The sequence below is a fragment of the Protopterus annectens genome, chromosome 3.part1 (genome assembly GCF_019279795.1).
Source record: "Protopterus annectens isolate FY-2018-M chromosome 3.part1, PAN1.0, whole genome shotgun sequence".
Classification (NCBI taxonomy): Eukaryota; Metazoa; Chordata; order Ceratodontiformes; family Protopteridae; genus Protopterus; species Protopterus annectens.
In genome coordinates, this window is record NC_056732.1 from 1,474,968,755 (window position 1) to 1,474,983,827 (window position 15,073).

Genomic DNA, 15,073 nt, shown 5'->3' on the forward strand with positions numbered 1-15,073 from the left:
CGAGCGTGAATGGGCGTGCCTTCATTAAAGGTTGGGCGTCGGGCTGGCAACTCGCCACCGTAAAATCAACTGCCAATCATGAGCGGACCGGAGTTCCACTGTGGCGACCCCTAACCGGGAAAAGCCAAAAGACTGGCAAAGCAAATAAAGGACTCTGACATTTAAGGATGTAATTGGTATGTTAATCAAGAAAAGTTAGCTTTATTTGCAGACACGACAATATTATTTTGTACCTGATAAAACCACAAAAGGCATCTCAGTATTGTGGAACATTCTGCGACTGTTATAAGTTTATTATTTTTATATCCTGAAAAAAATATGTACCCTCACATGAATTGGTTCAGCAAAACGGAGATTTATAGGGACAAGATAAGTATTTAGGAGTACGGCTTAACTCATTACATCCGAGTGACGCCTCCAGGTACATCTGCAGTTAACTCCTACTGATGCCTCTAGGCGTCAAATATTGTTTGCTCATATTTGCATCAATAATTTCAAAACCATACTATATACACAAGATATTAAAAGATTTCATCTTGAAGCTTACATAATGGGAAACTCAACTGCATTAATTATTTGACCTCTGTCTAGTACAGGAAAAGACAGATTTAACTGTTGTTTTTATGATACTACTTTATATTGGTATAGTTTTCACATTTTTCTAAATATCTCAACAACCAAGCAACACAGACAGAACTCTGTAGCATCATATGAAAGCTCTCAGCTAGAGGAATAAAATGCTGATAAGTATGTGGTTGCTGAGATACTGTAAGTTGTTTACAAACTTAATAGTTACTGTGTTTACAGTGACTTATAAAGTTAAGTTTAACAGCTAGAAGCTAAGAAGTATTACCACTATAAAAAATAGTTTATGCTGAAGGGTTTACCATTTATACTTCTTTCACAACTCCTATGGTTCCAGATATATGAACACTTGTTTGAAATGTGAGGATATAATTTGATTCTCTCAAAAGGCTTAGGCTCTGCCCATTGGATGTTAGTGCGAACTTCCTGAGTTCCATTGGAGTTGAAAAGTATTCTGTTATGGCAGCTACGGATGTGTGGGGATAGACTAAACAAAAGATAATACAAAAACGAAGCTCTTGTCTATGGATATGGATAAGATACAAGCAGTAAAAATGTTTTAGTCCCTTTAGTTTTATACACAGGTCAGGGATATTTTTAATCAACCAGAGGAGATGTTATACATAATAATCAAAAGAGTTTAAAGATTTTATCTGGGTGGAGAAGAGGGCAAGAGTCAAGTAGGATAAAAATGATCCCTCCAACAGAACGTGGTTTAGGATTACCCAATTTGAAGGGATATTTTAGAGCTACACAGTTGAGGCTGTTATACATAACACAAAAAAAACAATTCAAAGTAGAAAGGAATGATGATAAAGCGGGGTAATTCAAGAAATAAGGAGAAAGTGGGATTTTGGATGCAGATGCGGTAGCGTTGTTGCCTCGCAGCAAGAGGTTCTCCCGTTCAATTCTCTGCTGGAGCGCCTTCTGTGTGGAGTCTGCATGTCCTCCCTGTGGTAGAGTGGAGTTCGAAAGACAGGCGTGAATGGGCGTGCCTTCATTGAAGGTTGGGCATTGGGCTGGCACCTCGACACTGTAAAAATCTAGTGCCAATCATTAGCGGACCGGAGTTCCGCTGTGGCAACCCCTGACTGGGAAATGCTGAAAGAAGAAGATCCTTAAGAACAAAAACAGTCATACAGATGCAGCTCATTGCTGGTTGTGACATACTAATAGCAGAAGGACTGTATACTGAAAGGCATAATAACGTGGCAAGACTGTTGCACTGGGGACTGTGCAAACATTATGGTACTGAAGTGGCTGAAAAACACTGGACACAGGAGCCACAAAGCATCACAGAAAAATGAAGTCTACATCACATGGGATCACCCATTACCAACAGTTCAAAAGACAGATGCTAGTAAACCAGATATAGTGTTCCAGGAAAAGAGGACAAAAGTAGCATTGATCACTGAAATCACTACACCCAGTGACTTGTGTACAGAGAGACTCAAAGTCATAAAATATCAGGATTTGCAGGCAGAAATGAGAGCAATGTGGAAAAAGATACCCAGACAGTTCCAATAGTAGTAGGAGCAACAGATCTTATAAAAAAGAATCTACAATAGATATGTTACCAATCCATGTAATCCCGGACAAATTGCCAAAGGAGTCATTACTGGGCACACTGCGGGTGCTGCAAAGACTACTTCTGGCTTACATCTAAGATTGAAACAATACTAACTTCATGAACTTTAAAATCATACTTTGACATAGGAATGGGGTCCATTCCTGTCATGGTATTAGAAACCCAAAAGATTTGGAGAAATTAAAAAGGAAGAAATACCATATTCATGAAGTAGCAGAAAGTGTTCCATTCCCGTCATGGTATCAGAAACCCAAAAGATTTGGAGAAATTAAAAAAAGGGAGAAATAACATATTCATGAAGTAGCAGAAAGTTTTCTAACAACTAAGCCAACACAAGACTAGAAAAAGGAGATTCTGTCCATAGAGAGGACTACAATTAGGGATAAAGAGAATAGGCAAAAGGGGGCTGGAATTTACTGTATGAAGCTGGCAAAGGAACCAAGATATTGGGAACACACAGTTAGAGAGGGAAAGGGAACAGAATGGGAATAGGACAACAGGATATTTGGACTGCAGGCTAGAAACAGTCTTCCCCAACTGGGATGGATATCAGAATACTGGGATGGATATCAGAATATAGGAAAACAGAAAGGGAGAAGAGGAATCCTAAGTGAAAGACCTGCACTCATGCACTTTTTATTTGATTGTAGAACATAAGCTGCTGTTAAAAAAAAAAAAATGGATAATTAGGGCATAACCAATATTGCGTGACATCTATATGAGTCAGAGGAGATTAGAAAAGATTGGGGGTAGAGATTAGATAAGCAATTCACAGAGAAATAACGAGAGGACATATGTATTGCTCCCAAACATGCAACAAAATCTATAAGATATAGGATTATTCTTAGAAGTGTTTGCATACGTATTTTTATTCCCCAAGCAGACTGCAAAGATTTTTTCCTTAAGCAGAGGGCAAGAAGAAGAAAGAGGCAGCATAAGTTTTGCGAGTATAATGAGTTGGTATACTTTAAACATTACCTACAGAGTACTCTGTCAGAAATACAGGGTGAGCAAATGACTAAGAAAATGATTTTTTTGAGCAGAGATAGAAAAGATCTGAATTGCCCAGACACAGTAAGCCCTTGTTGAGGTTAATTCTGGTGGCTGCCAAAAAGTAATTACTAGAAAATTGTGTGTAGTAGTGAAGGTTTTATTTGATAGACATATCTCCTAGTCTGTAGTAAATAAAACCCTCACTACTACACAAAATAAAAATACTTCCACTAGCCTATAGCCAAATCGTTATACCACATATTTCTACCACAAAACTTCATACCTACTTTACAAATCTATACAGGAAAAGTACAGTTGTGTACACTTACCATAAATGTAGATGTTGGAGTGTATTCACTGTTGCAGTCATTACATTTGGGTTATCTGCCTGCAGGTAGCCCTCACCCAGCCTGACTATCAAAGTCTTGGATTCCTGCATCGGATGTGGTCTCTTCTTCCATAACGTCAGGTCGTCAGGGGTATAAAACATGCAGCCGATGCCATTACATCAGTTTTTCTTGCCCCAGATGTCAGGTGCCCCCATAATGGGAAGCAATTATATTCTTAGGTTACACCTCCAACAAAAAGCAAATACACCAGAAAGCTGAAATACACTAAACAAGAGGAAAGTATAGGCCAAGAGAAGTCAGGGGGCTGGAGGGAGGGGTAACTAGGACTGCAACAGTGAAGACACTCAAACATCTACATTTATGGTAAGTGCACACAACTGTACTATGTTCTTCATGTTTCACTGTTGCAGTCATTACATTTGGGTTGATTCCCAAAGCTAAGGAAGGGAGGAGGAAATTAGAGAGCGTTAGGACTACCTATTAAGACTTGCAAGACTGCAGTGGCAAAACCAGCTGTGGATTTAAAAAAAAAAAAAAAAAAAAAAAAAACAGGCAAGTGGTAATGCTTGGTGAAGGTATGTAGAGAGCTCCAGGTAGCAGCTTCTAGGATGTCCCTGGTAGGGACACTTCTGAGAGAGGCTGTAGAGGTAGATGCAGCCCTGTTGGAATGTGATCTTATCCCCTGTGGGGTAGGTTTTCCATGGGGCTTATAGCAGAAATTAATGCAATGGGCTAGCCACTTAGAAATGGTTAGCTTTGAAATGGCCTTCCCCTCTGCCCCTGCAGCAAAGCCAACTAGCAGCTGTTCAGATTTTCTGAGAGGCTTAGTCCTGTCCAAATAAAATCTAAGTTGTCTGTGCATGTCCAAAGAGTGGAGTATTCGTTCTCCTTTGTTCTGTGGATTCTGGAAAAAAAGTAGGCAAATGAATGGACTGATTAAGGGCCACACTAGACACCACCTTGGGCATAAAGGAAGGATCGGTCCTGAGGGACACCCTGTCTTCATGGAAGATGATGAAGGGCTCCACTGCCATGAGGGCCTGTAATTCAGACACTCTTCTTGCTGAAGTGATGGACAGAAGGAAGGCTGTTTGCCAAGAAAGGAATTTCAACTCTGCAGTTGCAGCTGGCTCAAAAGGAGGTAGAGTGAGCTTTTCCAATACAAAGTTAAGGTCCCAGGCTGGAGTAGGGGTTATCCTGGGTGGTTTTAAAATTTTTGGCCCCTCTGAGGAATAGCTTTAGCAGGGGGTGAGAGAAGTGGGGTGGGTTCAGTATTATAATGTGCTGAAATGGCAGAGGCATGAATTTTAATTGACGAGAAGGAAAGGCCCTTGTGGAACATCTCTGTTAAGTACTGAAGAATATGCGGCAACTTGGGCACCGTTGTGCCCATCCCCTGAGTCTGGCTCCATGAACAGTATCTTTTTCACTTTTCGGCATAGGATTTTCTAGTGCTAGGCCTCCTTGCCTCCAGAATTACATCTAGCACCTGCTTACTGAGGGATGCTGTTGGAGAGCTCAAGAAATTAGCCAGGCTGCAAGGTCCAGGGTTTGAAGCTGAGGGTGCAGAATCTGGCCCTCCTGCTGGGACAGCAGGGAAAGGGTCTGAGGCAGGTGCCATGGTTCCAGCAGTGACATACTGTGCAAGAGGGGGTACCAGTGCTGGTGTGGCCAGTCTGGTGCAATCAATATTGTCCTTGGTTTGTCCTGTTTGATCTTTAGCAGAACCTTTGAGAGGAGAGGCAGACACAGAGAGGCTTCCCCAGGTAAAGATAAACACAAAAGCCAGAAGTAGTAGCTGAATTGAACCCACTCAAAGTGTTGCAGGTTGCAAATCACCACTCCGTTGTGGAATGCAGAATCCACTTTATTAACTTCAGACAAAAAAATCCAAGGATGAGCGCTTACGTCCATAAAGATCTAGACTTCATCAGACAATTTACCCCACATAGTTACTTCCTTCTTATACAGTCCAAACAGGAAGTTCCACCCAGTTATAAACTAATCAGTTATGTCCTTAAAAGCACAATATTTACAGTCACTGAATTTAAAATGCAGACAAACTATACAAACTGAAAAAGTTCATGGAACACACCACCCTAAAAACACACTATATATAAACACTGCTTCATAAAAATGACAATTTACAATAAATATTTAAATATGTTGAATGTGTTTAAAACAATAAATATGTGTGATGAGCATATTTCAATTAGCCCAATTTTAAAACTAAAGGCACTAGAAAGATTGTGTGTGTGTGTGTGTGTGTGTGTGTGTGTGTGTGTGTGTGTGTGTATATATATATATATATATATATATATATATATATATATATATATATATATATATTTCTCCATTATGCATTTTAAGATCACATGTTCAGTATTTATGTTAAGCGTATGCATTTATTTCTCTTAACATTTTCTACTATATCTAGTTTTTGGTATTTAATCACACATTTATTGTTTTTCATTTTTATGAAGCAGTGTTTATATATATATATATATATATATATATATATATATATATATATATATATATATATATATATATATATATATATATAGTGTGTGTTTTTAGGGTGGTGTGTTCCATGAACTTTTTCAGTTTGTATAGTTTGTCTGCTTTTTAAACTCAGTGACTGTAAAATTGATTAGTTTATAACTGGGTGGAACTTCCTGTTTGGACTGTATAAGAAGGAAGTAACTGTGGGGTAAATTGTCTGATGAAATCTAGATCTTTCTGGACGAAAGCGCTCATCCTTGGATTTTTTGTCTGAAGTTAATAAAGTAGATTCTGCATTCTACAACTGTGTGGTGATTTGCAGCCTGCAACACTTTGAGTGGGTTCAATTCAGCTGCTACTTGTGGCTTTTGTGTTTATCTGCTTCAGTTTGTGCTTTGTGACTTTTTCCCAGGTAAAGGACAGGGTATCCACTTTCCAAACTTGACTGTGGGAAGTCCTTGTGCAGAATTTGTCCAATTGGTATTTCTGAGGGGAAGCAAACAGGTCTGTCTCTGGATTCCACCATTTGTTTCTCAAAAGGTTGAATATCTTTGGTTCCAGTTTCCACTTGTGTGGGTCTATGAGATTTCTTCTTAGGTCATCTGCCAGTGAATTTAGCTTGCCTGGCAGGAATTGAGCTTGTAGGTGCACTTGTCAGCTCATGGCTGTGTTCCACAGAGCTATGGCTAGTCTGCAGAGAGGGTACGAGTGGGTTCCCCCGTGCTTGTTTATGTACCACATAACTGTGGTGTTGTCTGTCTTTACCAATAATTGTCCTGGAAGAATGTGGTCCTTAAAGGCTGTCGGGGAATACTGTACAGCTAACATTTCTTTTTGGTTGATGTGCAGGTGCATCTGTCTCGGGTTCCATTTGCCCTGAATGCACTGACCTGCCAAGTGAGCCCCCCCATGCACAGTCTGATGCGTCTGTTAGGGTTTTGGCAGCAGGGGGTAGAGTGAATGGGAGCCCCTTGTGGTAGCATGCCTCTTCCCACCAAAGGAACTCTGTCTTTATACAAGGAATGATAGGAATCATTAATTCCAGGTCTTGAGAATGTTGACACCATAGGCTTTTTAGATGATATAGTAGTTTCTTCATATGCAGTCTTGCATATGGAATTAGTAGAATGCAAGAGGCCATGAACCCCAGGGCTTGAAAGATTTTCCTTGCAGATAGCTGGGTCTTTGTGGACAGTAGTTTGAAGTAGGCTGTCAAACTTTTCTCTGGCGTGAGGTAAGCCATCTGGGAAGTTGTGTTCAAGCTTGTTCCCAGGAATAGAATTTGTTGGCAGGGTACTAGATGAGATTTATTTTCATTTATGGTGTATCCCAGCGAGGTTAGAAGATTCTTTACAAATGCCAGATGTTTTAGTAGCATGTCCTGGCTTTCTGCCTGAATTAGACAATCGTCCAGGTATGGGTATATTTGAATATTTCTTTGCCTGCAAAATGCAATGGCCGGAGCTAGAAACTTTGTGAATACCCTGGGCGCAGTAGATAAGCCAAAGGGAAGTGCATGGAGCCTGCGTAGGTATTTCCTGCAAGATTCCCTTATTGAAATGTGCAGGTAAGCTTCCTTTAACTCTAAGGTTGCCAACCAGGCATTTCTGCCTAGCATAGGAAGCAGCTGTTAAAGTGTTAGCATTTTGAATTTTGGGATTACCAAAATGGTGTTTAGAATAGAGAGGTCCAGGATAGGATGCCAGAAGTGGTCTTTTCTGGGTACCAGGAAAAGTCTTGAATAAAAACCTTGTCCCCTTTCTTCTGTTGAGACCGGTTGAATAGCCCTGATACTTAGAAGAGAGAGAACCTGCTGTTGAGCCTCTGCCCACTGATTTGGGGGTAGGTCTAGCCAACCGTTTGGGGTTGGTAAGGTGTGGAAGTGGAATCTGTATCCTTGGAAAACTATATTTAAAACCCATTTGTCCTGGGTAATGAGTTCCCAGTTTTTTGCATGCAAGGCGATCTTTCTCCCTAAGGGGGCAGGCAGTTGAGCAGGGCTTTGAAGGTTTAAGGTCAAGTCATTGTGACATTTTTCTATAGGGGGGTGTCTTACTACTTCCAGCTTTGGAAGTGTGAGCCCCCCACTGCTTAGGCCTGTGAGTACCGTGAGAGACTGCAGCTTAGGTGGTCTGCTGTTCCTGGGTTTGGACTGAGAAGGCCTGGAAGAGACAGGAAAGGACCAATTTTTAGAAGGCCAATGCCTACTAAATACGAGAGGCTGTACTTGCAGGAAATCTTTAACAGTTTGCATAGATTTAGCTTTTTCCTCCATCTTAAGGATGGTGTCCCGGGCTGCGTTTTACATGAGCTCCAAGAAGAACTGAACCCTCACTTAAAATCACTGTTCAGTCTCAGCATTACAACAGGATATGTACCCAAGGAATGGCGTACAGCAACAGTGGTCCCACTCCATAAAGATGGTGCCACAACAGACCCCGGTAACTGTCGCCCTATAAGCCTGACTAGTCTGGTCTGCAAAGCTATGGAGCGTATAATCATGGAAGTCATAAACAAAGACAATTGGGAACCTCCAAACACTGGATCCTACCCAATTTGGCTTTAAGGGCAGATCTTGCCTCTTGAACCTGGTCGACTTCTTTGAAACAGTCACCAAGGCCATAGATGAAGGTAAGGTAGTCCACACAGCCTACCTTGACCTCGCAAAAGCCTTCAACACAATACCCCACTCGGGCATCATAAACAAGCTCACCAGCTTAAATATCAACCCCTATGTCATAAGATGGGTTGCAAACTGGCTTAGGGATAGAACCCACATGGTCAGACTTGCAGGTACCATGTCAGACTCTAAACCAGTTACAAGTGGCGTCCCACAAGGCTCAGTCCTGGGACCTCTCTTGTTCGGTATATATTTCTCTGAGGTACAGGCTAACACAGGGGGACTTTGGCTGACCAAGTTCGCAGACGACTGCAAACTGGGGCCATAATTGACTCGCCGACTGACACAAGCATCCTCCAAAATGGTCTCTCAGAGACGGATAACTGGTGTCAGAGCCAAGGCCTGAAGCTAAATGCCAAAAAGTGCATAGTCATCCCTTTTGGGAAAAACAAAGCGCCCACAAATTACCACATAGGTGGTAATCCATTAAGTACGGAAGAAGTAATTAGGGATCTGGGGACCCAAGTAGATAGTAATCTTTCCTTTGACAATCACATTGCCAAAGTGGTTAGAAGGACCTTCTATATAGCCCACCTTATCATGAAAGGGTTCACATCTAGATCAAGAGAGGTCATTGTGTCCCTCCACTCATCACTCATCAGGCCCATAATTGAATACAATGCCCCATTTGGGATGTACCTTACCTGACACCTGCAACAACTAGAAAGACCACAAAAGTATCTCACCAAGAGGATTAAGGGACTCAAGCAGATGTCCTATACAGTTAGACTAAAGAAACTCCAGCTCTACTCAGTTGCTTACTGCCTACTCAGAGGCGATCTTTGCCTGACTTATAAAGCCATGTCCAACCCAGAATTAATGAACATGCTCCACCTCAGGAAATCCAAATCACTTAGAGCTACACGCTCCAGTGACTTAAACCTCAGCACAGAAATAAATAGGACATGCTGGAAAGACAGATTCATATCTCAGAGGCTCCCCTCACTCTGGAACAAAATCCCAATCCATGTTAGGCAGAGCCCCTCAATGACCCTCTTCAAGAAGAATCTTGACGATTGGATGGGAGACAGTAAATTTACTCCTGGGATCTCCTCTGTGTCACTGTTAGACAGGGGCACTTTAACCTTAAATGGGCTATTTTCTGTGACCTACTATACTGGGGCGCAGACCTCCTAATCTAAAAGGGTGGCAAAAGCCAAACACACTCTGGCTAGGCTTGTAAATGTCTTAGGGCAGATAGCCTAGTATCTACCTATGAACCTATGAACACTTTGTAGTGTAATGCAGAGGTTGAGGGCATCATCCATAATCTGAGTAGCTTTTCTGTTTTTCAAAAGGTTTACAGTTTCAGTGTAACTTTTATTCTTTACTCACATTACCTATCTTACCAGCTCCCCAGTGTATCACACCATTCCCCATTAAAGCTTCCGCTGTTTATACAGGTGTATGCAATAAGACACCTAACTCCTTTTGGTACAGGGCATCTAAGATAGTACGTTCTGTAGTCCTATCTCACCGTCATTCTTACATATGGGATCGGAGCCAATCCTCTGCTCCGACTCGGCCTATTTACAAGCTGGAAGACTTCTGGTTGGCTCGTGGCTAGGTAGGTATCCCATGGTGCACCAGTACAATCCCCAGATCTCGTTTGCCATATCGATGAGTTTGGTTGTGCTTCTCTTTGGCTCTGGCTAAGTGCTGCATTTATTTAAACTTTTACCAAATTTCTTGGCTCTGTTTAGTTTAAAATGGTTAAAACTGTTACTGCTTATGGTTAATCAGTTAGCATAGTTATTAGTGTAGTTAGCTTATACTTGCGCCATTTGTTGCAGTTTTTGGCCTTTGGCCCCTTTCTTTTTTTTTTTTTTTTTAATATTTTTATTCATTTCCAAAAACAAGAAAACATGAATGCAGGTTATTTATGACAATAAAGTATTTACAAATTATTTAAAAAGGTAGGCTAAAACCTCTAAACAGATATCAAACATTAAAACCAAAATAAAGTATTTACAAGGGTGTCTATTGTTGACATATAATTGACTTTCTATACAATTGTTTCCTGATTATAATCTGCTGCAGTCATTATTCTCCAGTATTTCAGTTACTTTTTGCCATGCTACGTATAATGATGTAGTTCTTTCAGTTCTTCCTTTAATAGTGTTCATTTCCAATTGCGATACTGCTGACACCATATTCATGAATTGCTTAAAAGTTGGAGAAGCTTTGGATTTCCAGTTTGATGTAATGTTCTTCCTTGCAATAGCTAGGAGAGTCCATAAGATTACATATTTTGTTCTTGGCACACAGTCGGGTACAGGTGCATTAAACAAAATAATAGATTTGGAAATCTGGAATTTATCATTGAATACCATTTGCAGAAAATAATTTATTTTATCCCAATATGGTTTAATCAAATGGCATTCAGAGAACATATGTTGCCAGTCTGCTTTTATTGATAAATCACATCTCCAGCAGCCAATATTTTTCTTAAACATAAGAGGCCTGTGTGTTTTTGTTTTAACTTTTTAGTGTTTTAGATTATTTTAGACCAGCCTAAATCTATTTTTTTCTAAATGCACCCTGTGTGTGGCAATAAGCTGTCACAGGCTGGGCCACACTCGATGTGTGATGCCCTGGGGTTGACACACCCCTCATCTGGATGTGCCATTTGCAGGGTTCAACCCCAGAACAGGAGCGAGGTCCAAGCTTGTCTTGGGCCTTCTGCCGCCTGACTCGGCCCGCCTCCGCCTCCTCTCCTTGGACTGCTGGGGCTGCTACAGTCGTTCCCCTGTACCCTCTGGGACTCAAACTCCCGCTTCTGGAGGAGGGGTTGCAGCTAGCTGGGAGGGAGGAGGAAGCACCTAAGCGGGCGGCGAGGGGCCTGTTTCCCCCAGCCACCCGCAGCCCCTCAAGCGGCCTTCTCCCCCGTCTCTCTCCTCCTTCCGGTCCCTAATTTTTAACCGGGTCCTCCTGAGGAGGAGGACCTTGACTCCGCTCGAGGCTCGAGAGGCGTTGGGAGGCTACGGAATAGCCCCTGCGTCAGATCTACCCACCAATGCCGAGATCTGGATCTGGACGGAAGGATGATCCAGGCCCAGATGCAGATGTGCAGATCATCCTCCCCCTCAGGGAGCTCGAGACCGCCCACTCCTGACCGGCTTGCTCTGCGACCATTCCGCTATCGGGTTCGGAGTTGAGCCGAGCGAGCGGAGCTCGGGAAGGGGAGGAGCCGAAATGATGCGAGTACGGCCCGCGGCGGTCGACCCCCGTCTCGGGCCCGTCGCCGAGCTTGGGACCGGAGAGGATCAGCGCTCGCCGATTGAGGGATCCTGTCGTGCCCGGCGTCTGTGGCGGAGCGGACGGCTCTGTTCGCGGCGGCTCGAGGCGGCGGCTCGGATCTTGGGCGAGGTCTCGGATCCTTGAGGTTTTCGCCAGTTGACGGCTTGGCTCTGGGGGGGCTCCACTTGCTTGGCTCCGGGGCCTGTTGAGCTCTGCTGGCTCCTTCCACTCCCTCGGCCCGGCGGCTCGCCCTGTTCTGTGCCCCAGCTTGTCCATCCGCACAAGTTGCTGCCCAAGTTGCTCCTCTGACAGACTCCAGGCTTCTCAGGGACGCCCTTGGAGGCCTTGAAAAGGGAGGCACATACACTCCCAGGAGTCTCTCACAGCAGTCTCACGGACTTGAAGGAAGGGAGAAGAGAGCGGGCCCCTCCGGATGGAAGGGTCCCCGACATCACCCCGAGGGTGTCTCCAGGGGGTCTGCCCCAAGAGCTCCGGGGACGAAGCCCAGATGGGGCTTGGTCCGTGTTCTTCCTGGCTCCACCTCTTGGTGGCCCGACCCGGCTGGGGTGGGCCTCATTATTACCCCCAGCCGACCCCTGGTTCACCTCACACCGTGGAGCCAATTCCCAAAAAGGCATTATGGGAAAGACGCCAGCCGAGATAGACCCCTTAGCCCGGGGAGGACCGTGGGAACCGCCATGTTGGCGGGCGTGGATGGTAGAGGGTGGACAGGCGCTCCAGGAGGTTTCTCCGCTTCTGGGAGCCAGGGGCACTTTGGGCGGACAGTCAGTCAAGGTGTGGCGACGTATGGGCAATCTCACCAATCGCTTTCTCATAGCAACGCACATTCCGTCGGTCCAACCAAGTAGCGGGGCGCATATTTCGCAGTGGGGAACCCCTTTTTTGGCTCTAACCTCCTCCTCCCCCCAACCCCCCCAAGCTTACCCTTTTTAGGGTATTGTGTTGCTGGAGCTCGTTCCATTTTATGAGGGGTTACATAAGATCTGTGTATGAATTGCCATGTAAAAAGTCTCCAATGTAATGAAAGTGATGTCTGCTTTGGAAAGAGAAGAATTAGTTTTTTATCTCTGGTCATTTGGCACATGTCCATTAACTGATCTATAATAATTCCATATTTTGTCATTATTATGCATTTTTATTTTTTTGTTTGTTTTATAAATAGATGACAAGTATCCCTTTCCAGTAATGGGTTGATTCGTTAGTAATATTATATGTTCTATAAGGTTAGGAACATTTTGTCTTATTGATGGTTGCATTGTTTCTTGTTTGCTTAATATATACTGTCTTAATTCGTGGTTACATGTACAAGAATTATCTTCCATATTTAATTTCTGTTTAATCTGGTCTATTGTCAGAGGTTTTCCAGAGTTTAGCAATTGATGCCAATATATTAATCCCTTTTCTTTAAGCATGTTGACTACTTCCATATTAAATGTTATATTACCTTGTGTGTACGCTACTGGATATAAAAGAAATGACCATGCTTTAATATCAGAATTGCTATTAATAAGATTTTGGAAAATTTTTAATGTATAAGTAATGTATTTGGAACTTATATTTTTATTCTTATGTATCATCATATATTCCTTCATCAGCCATAGAAAATTGTTTGGTATGAAATCTGTATACTTATTTGCTACTACAAATCCTGATTTTAACCAGATTCTCTCATGAACTAGCTTCCATTTTGATGTATATTTTGTATTTAGCCATAATGATATTGTTTTAATAATAGATGAATGCAAATATATTTCTATGTCTGGTAAACCTATGCCACCTATATCCCAATCATCTAGATGATACTTCATAGCTATCCTTGGTTTTTTTGGATACCATAGGAATCTTACCATTAAATCATTTAATTGTTTTAGGTGCGATTTAGCTGGTGGCAAAGAACAAGCTTGTATGACATAAAGAATTTTTGGAAATATGATAATTTTTATTATATAAAGCCTTTCTTCCATTGAAAAGAAGAATTTATTCCATCTTTGTATTAGATTTTTAATATTATTTAAGGTCTCTTTATAATTTGTTTCAATTGTAGTAATTAGGTTATTAGTTATTATAATTCTCAAGTATTTAATTATATTATCGGTAGAGATATATTTATGGTATTTTTTTTATTTAGATCTTTTTTATTAGTATTTATAAGCAATACATTTGTTTTGTTCTCATTAAATTTAAGACTTGAAAAGTTTTGAAAGTTTTGAATGGAGTCCCATAATGCTTTTAAACTGCTATTATTATTTTTAAGGTAATTAAAATATCATCAGCAAAAAGTTGAATTTTAAGCTCTAGGCTGTTGTCTAGTTGTATTCCTTCAATATTTTTATCCATACGTATATTATTTGCTAAGGGTTCAATGACTAGCAAACAATAACGGAGAAAGAGGGCAGCCTTGTTTTGTGCCCTTAGTTATTTTAATAGATTTAGACAGACAAGATCCCAGTTTTATATAAGCCAATGATTTTTCATATAATGATTTTATTAACAAAGTGAAGTTGTTTGAGAAGCCATATTCTTCTAAAACTAACCACAGATAATCCCAGTTCACTGAATCAAATGCGCTATTTATGTCTAAGCTAATAACATTAATTTTGTTTTTTGTGACATTTATATAATCAATTAAGGAAAGAATTCTTTTAATGTTGTCATAAGTGTTCCTATCTTTTATAAAACCTGTTTGATCCTCCTCTATCAAAAGTGGTAGTAATTGTTTAGCAGCATGTATTGCCATAAAAATTTTATAATCTATATTAAGAAGTGAAATGGGTCTGTATGATGAACATTCACTGGGATCTTTATTTTGTTTCAAGAATTGGTGATATTAATGTGTACTTCCAAGGAGGAGGAATGTCTTTACCATTTTTAACTGATGTAAAGACATTCAATAACAACAGCAAAACCTCATTTTGATAGTAATTTAAACATTTCTGGGGTGATATTATCTATACCTGGAGCTTTGTTTAATTTTAGCTTATTTACTTCAGCTTTAAGTTCTGCCATTGTTATTTGTTTATCTATTAGTTGCTCCTCTAATAACCTAACTTTAACATTGTTTTTGAGAAAAGCTTTCAATGCTGAATGTGTTTCTGTTTTCTCATTTTGATT

At 41.3% G+C, this 15,073-nt stretch overlaps 1 protein-coding gene across 1 annotated transcript in view; it reads left to right on the forward strand.

Annotated features, from left to right (window-relative positions):
• The window catches only part of STAM (signal transducing adaptor molecule), a gene marked incomplete in the record, with an annotated part of 1,274,308 nt that overhangs the window by 126,224 nt on the left and 1,133,011 nt on the right, over positions 1-15,073 (forward strand).